This window comes from Megalobrama amblycephala, linkage group LG6, assembly GCF_018812025.1.
Source record: "Megalobrama amblycephala isolate DHTTF-2021 linkage group LG6, ASM1881202v1, whole genome shotgun sequence".
In the NCBI taxonomy this organism is placed as follows: domain Eukaryota; kingdom Metazoa; phylum Chordata; class Actinopteri; order Cypriniformes; family Xenocyprididae; genus Megalobrama; species Megalobrama amblycephala.
This window is the reverse complement of record NC_063049.1, coordinates 23,325,106-23,339,263: the sequence shown is the minus strand read 5'-3', so window position 1 is coordinate 23,339,263 and position 14,158 is coordinate 23,325,106. Positions and strand designations below refer to the sequence as shown.

Here is a 14,158-nt window from a genome sequence, read left to right as displayed (position 1 = left end):
TTATATTCAGACTGAATTAAATAATGCAATGTCCTACCTGTCTGTCAACGTATGTTGTTACATACCCTCGCGCACCCCGTTTGTGCAGACATTATACGTCATCAGCGCGTTTCATGCTATGCAGAGTTTATGTAGACAGACGTCAGTCGTAGAGCACTGCAAACAAACAGCAGCCACTTTTTACAGTTCCTGCCAAATTAAAATAATGAGCTTATGCTGCATTCACGCCATAACTACTATAATTAAGAGATGGCAGCCTGTGACGTTCTAACCAGAGATGTTCACGTCCTCAGACTCGGAATTATGCTTTTCCATGTCAACAGTATCAACGCTGAAATTAATCTGCAGCAGTCAGATACAAGCTCTCTAAGTTGTTTACATTCATTATTGATGTGCTTTGAGACATGAGGTAGTTTAATGCCGTCTCTTGTGATGCTTTGCCGAGAGCAGCTGTGTGTGTGTGTGTGTGTCTTCATATGTTTTGGAGGAGGCGTGGCTTTGGAAACGCTCTGAAGGGAGGGTGGAATGTTATGATTTTAAAAGCTAGCTCGCTATTCTTTCCTGCGTTTTTTCTGTTTAAAGAAATTTTTATTTCTCTAATTTTTTAGATTTTTTAAAGGTTTAAAGGGGGTTTGAGAACCACTTAATACATCCTTGCTGAATAAAAGTATTAATTTCTTTTGAAATTCTTAAAAAAAAAAAATTACTGACCCTAAACTTTTGAATGTTAAGTGTATTATTTATAATTTGTTACAAGCCAAAGCCTTTAGAGATTGACATCATATCCTGTTGGCCATATATGTAGTGTCTGAAATGATTTTGCATGCTTGAAGTCTAGTGTGACCACACCGCTATGCATTTGGTAAGTGGAAAAATCAGCTGTTGAACTTTCAAATTTCATTAAAGTCTTAATTGATACAGGAATAACACACTAATCATGTTTTCCATACCTAATCTATGTCATTCCTCTCCATGATGATGATCTCATTTCTGTTGATGACCCTTCCTTAGCCTTTCCCAGGGTTCTAAGGTGTACAACTCTCTGATTGGCTGACCACTTGTACTGAAATCAAACCGGCAATCAGTGTAGACAAAAACAAACATTTCACGTAACCTGAGCCTGTGCCACAGGGCCAGTCTGTGTTCCATCCAATCAGTGTCCAAGGTGATTGGCATAGCACTCAATCCCAGAGAGGCCTCCTTCATCCACCTCGAGTCCCTGCTCCACAAATCACACAGTGACGGCACAGGATCCAGTGACTTTGCCATATATCACACCCCATGCGAGGGCGCGCTCAATCAGCGTCATTATCCTCCTCCTGCTCGGAGGGCGGCAGCCATTTTAACTGCTCTGATTATGCTAATCTGGTGACAGGGGACCACCCTCGGTTGATGTAGTGGCTTATTAATATTTACTGACAGCGTCCCAGCACGGGGGAGTGTGTGACATAGCACTGGATCTGTTGGGAGTGCTGACACACTGCCGCACTGTGTTTACATCCCTTCCTTTCTGATGTTCTACAAACTGTTCAATTAACGCTACAAAGACGAAAGCATTCACGTTTGTATATTTATCATTTAGCCACTAGCAGATCGCAGTGGTAGGACATTGCTGTACGGACATGGAAGAGAGTTGAAGGGGATAAAGGAATGGATGTGTCGGTGTGACAGGTTTCATTTTTGAGGAGAGCTAAAGCGATAGACCGCCAGTGGGGTGTGAGAAAGAAGATTGAAGAGTGAAGAGAGAAATGTATTTATTTGTGTCAGTGCTACACAAGCGTGGTGAGCATTCCTCACTGTTTGTTTGGGGTTGACAAATAGCACAGTCCTCCTGGCACAGACTGATTGACAGTATTGAAGACTGTGTGAGACATCAACAGTGTGTCTACAGACGAGACAGCTTAAGCCAATCTGTCTTCAACTCTAGAATAAGGAAACGGGGAGCAGAATTATGTTGTGTGTGTATATATTAAAGGGACAATATGCCCAACAATGACAAAATTCTGCCATCATTTAGGCAGTCATGGCCAAAATTAGAGAGTCAGACTGGTAACCCGAAGATTGCGGATTTGATTCTCAATCAATGACCCAGACTTCCATTGACTGAGGTGCCCTTGAGCAAGGCACCTAACCCCCAGTCGCTCCCCAGGCGCCACAGCAAAAATGGCTGCCCATGGTCCAGGTGTGTGTGTCCACGGTTTGCAGTGTGTGTGTTCACTACTCACTACTCCTAATGTGTGTGCACTAACTAGATGTGTTAAACGCAGAGGACAAATTCCGAGTATGGGTTACCATATTGGCCTTTACATGTCACTTTCAGTTTCATTTACTTACCTTTATTGTCTTTACAAAGCCATGCAGTGTCATTTTAGTTTTATTTATATACTAGTATACTATAGTATTTACTAATATCTTGGTAACACATTAAAATAAGGTCCCATTAGTTAACGTTAGTTAATGCATGGATCAGGAAGCGGGCCTGGCCCTGGGTAAATTTTGAGGTCTGGTACAAATACGATATATAAAAATACATAGGCTATAGGTCCATATCTATGCACAATTAATCATTAAAGGTGCCCTAGAACCAGTTTTTACAAGATGTAATATAAGTCTAAGGTGTCCCCTGAATGTGTATGTGAAGTTTCAGCTCAAAATACCCCATAGATTTTTTTTAATTAATTTTTTTAACTGCCTGTTTTGGGGCATCATTAACTATGCACGATTCAGGCTGCGGCCCCTTTAAATCGCGTGCTCCCTGCCCCCCGAGCTCTCGACTATAATACAGTGCATTTACAAAGTTCACACAGCTAATATAACCCTCAAATGGATCTTTACAAGATGTTCGTCATGCATACTGCATGCATGCGTCGGATCATGTGAGTATAGTATTTATTTGGATGTTTACATTTGATTCTGAATGAGCTTGAGGTTGTGCTTCGTGGCTAAAGCTAACATTACACACTGTTGGAGAGATTTATAAAGAATGAAGTTGTGTTTATGAATTATACAGACTGCAAGTGTTTAATAATGAAAATAGCGACGGCTCTCTTGTCTCTGTGAATACAGTAAGAAACGATGGTAACTTTAACCACATTTAACAGTATATTAGCAACATGCTAACGAAACATTTATAAAGACAATTTACAAATATTACTAAAAATATCATGTAATCATGGATCGTGTCAGTTATTATCGCTCCATCTGCCATTTTTCGCTATTGTTCTTGCATGCTTACCTAGTCTTTTGATTCAGCTGTGCACAGCTCCACTGGCTGCCCTTGTGTAATGCCTTGAACATGAGCTGGCATATGCAAATATTGGGGGCGTACACCCCGACTGTTACGTAACAGTCGGTGTTATGTTGAGATTCGCCTGTTCTTCGGAGGTCTTTTAAACAAATGAGATTTACACAAGAAGGAGGAAACAATGGTGTTTGAGACTCACTGTATGTCATTTCTATGTACTGAACTCTTGTTATTTAACTATGCCAAGATAAATTCAATTTTTGATTCTAGGGCAAATATTGCAATCTCGAGTCTTTATTCATTTATTAAGTCTTTATTCAATATTTTTTTACATAATGAATTCATTTAAGTTAAAATGTTTTTATAACATTTAGACATCTATAAATTGTCTCATTTATAACATTTAATAGAACATTTTGTTAGAACCTCAAGTAAATTAGGCTACATATTATTGTTTGGTTGTCTAATGTTTTGTTTTCGCAATCTCTATTTCTATCTTTAAAAAAATACAGATTATCCAGAGTCATAAATTAAGCTTAAAAGAAAATATATCTGGCATCTAACTTATAGGCTACTATAAGCACTATTAAAATGTACAGTCTTACAGACTAGGATGTAAAATGTAGCTACAATCTTACAGACTAATAATAATAATAATAATAATAACTTTATTTTTATGTAGCGCCTTTAAAGTAGCTTCTCAAGGTGCTTTACATAAAACAAGCAAATGAGAATACAACACACACAAAGTAAAACATGTTATGCATACACATATGAAAGATAAAAAACAAGGCAATCAAGAAAAAGCTACCCTAAAAAAAAGAGTTTTTAAATATGATTTAAAAATACTTAAATTCTGTGCATCTCTAATGTGAGGAGGGAGTGCATTCCAAAGCCTAGGAGCATAGGATGAGAAGGCTCTATCCCAGGGGTCTCAAACTCACGGCCCGCGGGCCTCATTTTGTGGCCCCCTACCTGACATCAAAGTTTAGTGTTAGTGCGGCCCGCGAGTTATTCTGAAACGTTTGTTTTATTTTGTTATCACTTATGGCAGTGATCTCAAACTGCCGGCCCGCCCTCCCCCTCTACCCGGCCCGCAACTGATCTAAAAAATAAAACATAATCCGGCCCGCTAAATTATTACTATTCCCTAGTTGCTACCTGACTGATATGCAAAGAAAAAGTCGCCGTTCTATGGGGGCATTCACATATCGCGTCACATAAGCGGCGCCGCGCCGCATTCTCCTTTCCAATGCGCTTTTGCTCCAGTGGTGTCTGTCGTTGCTATGCAACCATGAACCGCGCTCTCAACCGCGTCGCTACTATTATGAGCGCGCTTGTCTAAATCACAGTAAAAGCACTCGACTTTAAGTCACGAGCGTCGATTTAAAACCACCGAAACGCGTCCGATGCAACTATTAAACGTTACCGATGCTCAAACGGCATCTTGGACAAATGCGCTGCCAGGTGTCTCAAGAAACAGAAAAGTGTACAAATGTATTCAGGGATTGTATTTGTTCAGTACAGTGTTGGTCAGTGCAAAATTTTAATGTTATTTAAGCTAACATAAAGTAAGGGAAAATAGGCTACTTCCACTAAATGTTAAAAACTAATATGTAACAATGAGAGCTTTTTTTTTTTTTTTTGGCAAAATAAAGTTGATATATATAGCTCCAGTTTTTTGTTTATTTCTGACCCCTCCATGCCACAAGTTTTGCTGGTTTTGTTCCAAAATTACAATTTTTTTTATTCCATGCACCTTGTTGGATGTGAGAAGTTGCACCAGACTATTGCAATTAATAGTATTATATTAGTAGGCTATATTAGTAGTATTATATTAGTAATAGTATTATATAATTATATTACACTCTTTAACAATGAGAGAGACACTGCTGTTTACATTTAGTATGGTAAATAAAATATTTATAGTATAGGTATAAAAACATTTTAGTAGGCCTAATGAAAGTAAATGAGAAATAATGCAAAGGAAAGTAAATTTTCTGAAATGTTGCGCTTTCTTGCGCTTGAATGTTAATATGGCCCTCCTATGAGGTGTCAATCACAGAAATGGCCCCCCGCCAATTTGAGTTTGAGACCCCTGCTCTATCCCCTACAGAACGCAGCCGTGTCTGTGGGACTGCCAAAAGACCAGCTTGTGAGGAGCATAAGTGACGCTTGGGTGTGTATAAGGTTAAAAGTGCAGACAGATACTGGGGGGCCAGACCATGCAGTGCCTTATATGTAAGCATGAGGACTTTAAAATCAACTCGGAACCTGACCGGAAGCCAGTGCAAGGACTTGAGAATTGGTGTAATATGCTCATTTCTCCTGACTCCGGTCAGGATCCTAGCAGCTGAATTTTGCACACATTGTAGTTTGTTAAGTGTGCATTTAGGAACTCCAGCCAGCAGTGCATTGCAATAGTCAATGTGGGAAAACACAAAATTATTAATAAGCCTTTCAGTCACCGAGAGCGATAACATTGAGCGGAGCCTAGCAATATTTCTGAGATGAAAAAATGAGTTCTTTACAGTGTACTGAACATGAGAGTCAAAAGACAAACTTTACTCCTAGATGAAGTCTAAGATGAATTCTTTATGTAGCCTACATTAACAATGATTCGGGGCAGTTATAATGCATTATAATGCTTTTTTCAGTTGACAAAAACTTTTTAATTAGTTTTGTTAACAATAAGGAAATATTTATGGAAGCCCGTTTCCACTACTAAATAAAAAAAAACGAATTGCGACTTTTTATCTTAATCACAATTGCGTGATATAAAGTCAGAATTGTGACTTTTTTCTCGCAATTCTGACTTTTTTTTCTCACAATTGCGAGTTATAAAGTCAGAATTCTGATATATAAACTCGCAATTGCGTGATATAGTCACAATTCTGACTTTTTTTCTTGCAATTCTGACTTTTTCTCACAATTGTGAGTTTATATCTCAGAATTGTGACTTTATAATTCGCAATTGTGAGGAAAAAAAAGTCAGAATTGTGAGAAAAAAGTCCAAATTGTGAGATAAAAAGTTGCAATTACTGTTTTTATTTTTTTTATTATTATTATTTAGTGGCGGAAACAGGCTTCCATAAATATTTGACCCATGCATCTTTCTTTTTTGCTTCTTTTTTGATTTCTTGTTGGAAAATAGCAGCTCGGACTTTGTTGATAAATATTTCCTTTTTGTGTTAAAAAGAAGAAAGTCATATGAGTTTGAAATTACATGAAGGTGAGTAAATTACTTTTTTTTTTCTTTTTTTTTTTTACTTTTGGGTATTAAGGTGAGGGTTTCAACCCTTAATATATGGACATAAACAGCACAACATTTGTAGCACTTATTTGTATTCACTTTTTTGAGGTTGAAGTCTTAAATGATCTTTTTCCACTCTCTCTTTGATTTTTCTATTTTAAGAATCCTCTGTGTAAATCAAAGTGAAACAAAATTACCTTTTACAATTGACTAACCTCTTTGCAGAAGAAATGACTAACAATTCTTACTTAAGCGATGCAATATAGTTCTCTTCCCCATTTTGCCTTTTTGCAAAGCCAGCATTACATTGTGACAAGTTCACACTGATATGTGCCACACAAACTGTAAGGTCAGGCTCTAGTTAACAGGAGCCTTGGTAAAAGACTTCATTCCAGTCAGAAGGGATCCTTTGGGAAGGTTATGAATGCCCTCTTTAAATTGTGAATTTTTTTTCTTCTCCATTTTCTCTGCTCATGTTTGCCCTTCTGTCAGATTAATATCAAACAGGGAAGAAAAGCAGCTCTCATCACACATAAAAAAGTGATGTCTTTGCATTTAATTAGCACAGCAGGCACCAGACAGCAGGGAGAAAGAAAACAATTAACATTTCCAACATGTCCCTCTCTGTATTGCACATATAATCTCATTTAAATCTGAATTCAATCTAGAAGGAAAGTAAACATGTCAGATGTCAGACATCTCTCTGGAATTGTTTATATCGTAAACGCATTAAATGCAGAACATTTGTAAAATTACACCTTGCGAAACTGTCAATACGTGCGATAAATGAAAATAATAATGAACTCAAAGTTAATGGTAGGTCATCTGGTCTGAATAAGCACATTTGGTAACAGCTTATCTGCATTGTGGATGGTTAGCATCGTCTTTGTGTATTCAGGTCATTCCTCATAAGAGAAGGGTTTTACATGTATTCAGAACTTGATTGGCTTCGGTATGAGCGTCTGTCTTGCATTCAGTCATATAGCCACTGAGTTAAAGCAGATAAGACTTATCCCCGTTCGTACGGCAATCGCGCTGGCTGCATTGTCAGCCTGAAGAGTTGAATTCAACTCATTCACATCTCCCTTATTTAAGCAGGTCAGTCGGTGTCAAGTCAATTCCGCCACGATAATAAATTCTCACGGACTAGACGGAGAGTCTGATTCAATTTCTGTACAATGAAATCTTAACCTACAAACCCCAGCAGGTTTCTCGAAAAGAAGAAGTTCGTGCTCAATTCTCCTTTGGCTCTGTTTATGAGAGTTTCACAAGAGCTTGACCCTTTCCTTTGCCGCCCGAATCTATTTTGGCGACTTACAGAGCTGGTTTGAAACATAATTAGATAGCACTTTTGGGAAAACGCTCATCCCCAGACAATTTTTGGGGTTTGGTTTGCTCTGAAGGATTTGATTTGTACAGATCCCAAAGGTTCTAACTACATCTAGTCTCTGTTAAACCACTAACTTTGGTCGGGTCCATCTGTGGCACATAGTGTCTCGGTTATCAGTATCTTACACCTTGAAGTATATACACCCTACACATTTCTATTTCCTCTGAGAGAGATGTAAGCAGGCAGAGAGAGGGACAGAGAGAGATCTCTCAGTAGTCATTTACTCTGACATTTCAGGTGCAAGGGAATGCACAGAAAGAGACAGGGGGGAGAGAGGAAGCAATGTAGCCATCCTCTCTCTAGCACTTAAATTACCTCTGTGGTAGAATCCAGTCTTATCTCAGGAGAGAGAGAGAGCTGTGCAAATGCCCAATACCATCCAGTAGTTCCTTCAGACAAGGTGGACAGGTCCAGACTGTGGAGGGAGAGGTTAAAGAGGAGCCACTTTAATAGGAAAGCCTGCAATAAGGAAAGGCAACTTTTCAAACCCATATAATTCTTTTGACGCTACAGTATGTGAAAATAAGTGAGTGAATGTTGCTGTCAGTTTACAAGTAAATGTATGATTTTTCAATGTAGGAGTCCATTTGGTGAGAGTTCACTTGGAAAGTCTTTCGTCCAACAACTTTTAGCAATTTGGATCTTTTGAACTTGTTTTAAATGAATCAGGTTAAAAAATGTATTCAGTGATTTGCTAAAAGGGACTTTCACTGAAAATGTAGTATTATTTAGTGCATTATTGTTTGTGTTTTTTGTCTTTATTTGGGTGCTTCTCATGTTTTCTCCTTCTTGTAGTTGTTCTAAAGTAGCTGTGTTTTGCCAGTTTACTTTCGGTTTATTATTTTTACTTTATCTATCTATCTATCTATCTGTCTGTCCGTCCGTCCGTCCGTCCGTCCGTCCGTCCGTCCGTCCTTTTTATCTATACTTTTTAACAGTTGTTCTCCATTCATCCATCCATCCATCCACCTATCCATCCAATCTATTCTTTCTATCAATGGTTCACTCCATCCATCCATCCATCCTGGTCTCTGCAACCTTTGACATCACCGCTCATGATAGCCACTAAGATGGGTTTGGACCTGTCCTGTGATATACATTAGCCAATCAGCATCAGGTTCAGACAGTCTTATTTGTGATTCAGTTTGACCGATTGATTAAGAGGAACTCATTCTAAAGATCAGAATTATCCCAGTAAGAATGAGAAAGCCTAGTGCTTATAGCTGCATGATTAATGTTAAAAAGATCGCAATCTCAATTCAAGCACCCACGCGATCTTATTTTATTAATGACAACGGTTCGCCCATGTCTATTAAACCTTTGACAAAATCCTACCGGAACATTCAAATCTGTGTTTGTGCTGCTGCGCTGAGCCAGAGAAAGCAGTTTTGAACCACACAGCAGTTATTTCTGTGTTACAAATATTCAAATATCACAGAAGTACTGAGATAAACGTTTAAAGTGTAAAGGATATAGGCTAAACACTGATGTCTACGATAGTGATCAAAATGGAGCAAACTTTTTAAACTAACTCGACACTTCAAATTAGAGGTCTACAAAGAACACCCGAGGACCCGGGACCCGTACGGGTTCGGGACTATATTTTAAATGGTCAGCCGGGTCCGGGTCGGGTCCTAATCTATTACTTCGGTTCCCGGGTCTGATGAACATTGTGTCTATACCCGAGCCGATCTGATTCGGAGATCACCCGGCCGTGTTGGGAGTCAGTCAGCACTGTGCGTGTTTTGTGTTTTGTTCGTGAAGAAAAACACGAGTGACCCCAGCCATCAGAAGCAGAGCAGGCGGAGTTAATGCAAGCAAACGGTGATCATCAAGTTTTACTATTCCTATCGTGTGCAACAGTAATGCAAACAAACTTCAAATCTCAAGAACTGCTTGTAGCCTTGCACATTCGCATTTAAATAACAGCCTATTTCAAATCATTAACAAAATATGAACTATCACACGAATGTTTTCTGTGACGCTTAAAGCTTATGTTTCAGGTTGCTCCAGCTAACGCGCATGTCTCATGCGAGCACACTTTCTTTCTCCTGTTTTTATAATAACATTATGCCGTCTTGTTATATCTAAAGTTTTGGTCAGACTCGGCTCAGAAATCACAGAAATGGCTGCAAATAAGTAATGCTAACGTCAGCGGTCATGTCACTGAACAAGCAATCGTTATTATTCAAAAGGGCAAACAGTCAAAGTTATTTTATTATGTGAGTCGAGTCTCGAGATACAACGAAATAATGCAAAACTGCAAAGTCGCATTTGTCATCGTGACAGCAAGTGAACTTTTAAAGCTGGAATAATGAGTGGATTAAGCATTTCAATCGGCAAGAGTAATAAAGAGGAATAACGGATGAACTTTCTTGGCAAGTGCATCACAGTCAGGTACAAGGGAGAAAGCTATAGCCTACTAATATTAGGTAAGATAACACGTTTTATTTTCGCAACTTGTTTATTGACTTATTAATAGCAATTTGCTGTGGAATAGACCTATGTGTCGATCGGGTCCAGACGGGTCGGGTTCGGGTCCAGCTTAGACGGGTCCGGGTAGTACATTTATTGCATTTCTCGGTTCTGCACGGGTTCGGGTCCAACTTTCAAAATAATAGTCGGGCCGGGTCGGTTCCGTGTAGCACATTTACGGGTCTCTTCGGGTTCGGGTATGAATTTTTGGACCCGTGAAGACCTCTACTTCAAATAACTGTTGTATCAATTAAATCTTACACCACTAGGTTGCAACAAGTGACTGTTTAAAAGTATTTGTCATCGAATCATTCTTTCAAAAGATTTGTTCAAAAACACTGATTCCAGTAATGAAACAAGTATTTATTAATGAGTCATTGAATTCATTCAAAACCATTTTTTAAATAATCCATTCAAATTAATTTAACTTTTTATCAGCAATTAGAGTAAATTACTCTAGTAAATTACACGTTATTTTGTTTAGTTGTATATTCAGAATCGTGATCTCTATTTGAATCCAAAAAATCGTGAATCTCATTTTATCCAGAATCGTGCAGCTCTACTAGTGCTCCATAGTGGACTGTTAAATGACTGGTATGTAGCCCTTCAGCCTGGGGGCTTTGCACTGCTGCCTGCTTAATTACCGCTAACTCACGTCTTCCACACAGGCTTTCTGTTCAGAATGGCAAACACACCACAGAATTACAGTAAAGCAGAGAGTTATGTCTGCACCTCAGGCCCCTATTGATTTCAGACTGTTTTTATTGGTCTGGGGTCCCACATGAGCAAATATTATGAGGTGGACCCATGCACTTTGTTTTACAGCTTTTAGTTATCATTACAGAAGTTTCTTGCTGCTATGTCTCAGTAATTTTTTATTTTTGTTTTTTGGCATGTATTGATATTTTGGTGCATTACTTATTTATTCTGGCACAGCCCGCGCATTTGTGGCTGGCTCTCTCCATTTGCACATCTAATTGCTTTGGCACCTCATCTCTTCAACTCCCGCACTCTCCCGTGCTCTTCCATTTTCTGTTTCGGCGATACGCACTACCATCGAAACACACTTGTTGTGTGCCACTGCTTGAAATAGACATGTTTAGTGCCAAATATTTGGATTTTCCTTATTGGTGGTCTGATATGTTAATAGTGCCTTTTTTGTTTTTCTTTTCATTATCTCAGCTCGTAAATCGGTGAAAAAAATGGTGTTTTCTATATTTTGCTTCAGTGACTGCTGATTCATATCAGTTTAATTAGATTATTTGGCTGACAGACAGTTAGGTTTAATCAGAGAACCAACTCTTGTGTGAGTGTGAAGTAATTAATTGCGTTAATTACATTTAGTTCCAGTCCTGGCTCTGAGGGAAGTTGTCAAAGATAACCCACATGCTATCAGAGCTCACAACTAGGAGATAAAACAGGCAGGTGAGAATGACCAGACAAAGAATGATACTGGATGGATGGATGGATGGATGGATGGATGGATGGATGGATGTCATGCAATAGTTTTGGTCAATAAGATTTTTAAAATGTTTTTGAAAGAAGTCTCTTATTCTTACCAAGGCTGCATTTATTTGATTACAAATACAGTAAAAACTGTATTAAAGTGGAATATTATTACGAATTACGATAAAATGTAATTTATTCCTGTGATGGCAAAGGTGAATTTTTAGAAGCCATTATTACAGTTTTCAATGACACATGATCCTTCATAAATCATTCTAATATTCTGACATATCTTATGTTTTCTTTAAAGATTTCTTATGTTAACGTTAAAAACAGTTGTGCTGCTTAATATTTTTGTAGAAAATGTGACCTTTTATCAGGATACTTTGATTAATAGAAAGTTCAAAAGAACAGCATTTATTTGAAATATATTTTTTGTAACAAAGTCTTTACTCACTGTCACATTCGATCAATTTAATGCATCCTTACTGAATAAAACTTTTAATTAAAAAAAAGTAAATAAATAAAATATTACTGACCCCAAACTTTTATTTTGGGTCAGTCAAAATGTTATTGAGTCCACTTGGCACCAGCAAATAAATCTTTACTTAATCAAAAGAACAGTATATGGTTGTAGATTGCATCGCTGCTACATCTGCCATTTCTTGCTGTTTGTCATATTAGGGGCTCATTATCTTGTCTATCTATGTTGCGTGTGTGCCAAATTTTGATCAAGATCAATGTTTATATCCATGAATTATGCATTTTCTTTGACACATTGGAATTTCTTGAGGTGAATTTTGCTTTAGGAGAAATCAAAGACATGGAAATATGTTCCAGGAGTGTGAGTCTGCTTAAGTATAGCACAGACAGTTTGTCTAACATCCTCTCTCATCAAACACTCTGATTACAGGTGTTAATGTGCTCAACTCAAAGTGTACAATGTAATAATATTTTCAAATCATTTTTACAGTATATTAAGTGTCATTTTGTTCATTAACTCCTGACACCAAATATGTAATATTGTTTGAACAGTACAATAAGTGAAAAAAAAGAAACATAATAGGAAGGCTTGTTGTTGTTTTTTTCAAAGTAGTCTTGGGGAGTAATTATATTCTGGTTGCTACGGGCAGCAGCTCACATACCCTCAGACTTGTCTCCATCCAGATGACTAGCTCCAGCCCCACTGTGCTGTAATTAATCATTACGCCAGATGCCAGTGCTTCCCCCGTGAGCTCAGTCAGTGTGTGTTTCTTTGTGTGTTCGCAAGTGTGTACGTGTGTCCAGTTTGCTCTTGACTCTTGCATGCCGATGTGCGAAAATCATAAAAAGAACTCGAGTTGGTCATTCTCGGATGAACAGAGAGACCTCCAGCTCAAGGAGTTTGTCCACTTTCTCGCACATTCATGCTCCAGCATGCATTCGTATTCTCATTCATATGCGGTCCGCTGCCCTTACCTCTACCTGAGCCACAAATTCACGGACCACTTTTAACGAGGAACCCCGGACCTCCCACTGTCATCTCCGTATGATTGGCTCTGTGGGTAGAAGAACATGGTGATTTCATCTGGTACTGAACAGTTCTCAAGAAAAAAAATATCACTTGAAATCTCACTAACCCTCATGTCACCCTTAATTCAAGTGACCAAATTTCTTTATTGCATGTAACACAAAAGGAGTTATTTAGCATGCTCAAGCTGCTTACAATACGCTCGCGCACACACACACACAGACAGAGAGAGCCGAGCAGATGCACGTGAACACCGAATGCCGTTCTCTTCCGTGACTGTTTGTGCCTAAACGGACACATACATTCAAAAGATTATCAAAATGCATGTAAAACATCAAGTATCATCATAAACGCAGTTGCTTATGGTTTAGGTTAACTAAACAATTGAGAAAGAAAACCGGATGTGTAACAGTATTTTGGATCCGCTCGTTCGGCCTTACAGTGACAGCAGCCTAATATTCCTGCTGCTTTCTGTGTCATGAATATTAAAGAAAAGACAAAGAGAAAAAATCACTTTTGTAGTTTTAACACATTAATTATATTTATTTTATACAGTGAAGACTCTGCAGTGTTATTTTACATTTGATTTTTCAATTTCTGTACCTGGATACTGTTAGACTTACCTGAAAAATATAAAGCACTTTTTATTTCATTTGTATCTTTGTTCTATTATATTTATTTATACTTGTAATTTGTGATATGTAATTATTTTATATGCATATTTACTCACCTAGAAAATCACCCAATCATCCTAGAATGATTAATTCTTTACAAATAGAGTTATTCAATTCACCATTTTTTTCATATCACAGTATATATCGCAGAAAAACAAAATATGAA

General features: G+C 38.1%; 1 protein-coding gene across 6 annotated transcripts in view; it reads left to right on the top strand.

Moving 5' to 3' along the window:
- The window catches only part of ncam2 (neural cell adhesion molecule 2), a 241,160-nt gene that overhangs the window by 145,502 nt on the left and 81,500 nt on the right, over window positions 1–14,158 (top strand). The gene's annotated exons all lie outside the window — the stretch shown is intronic.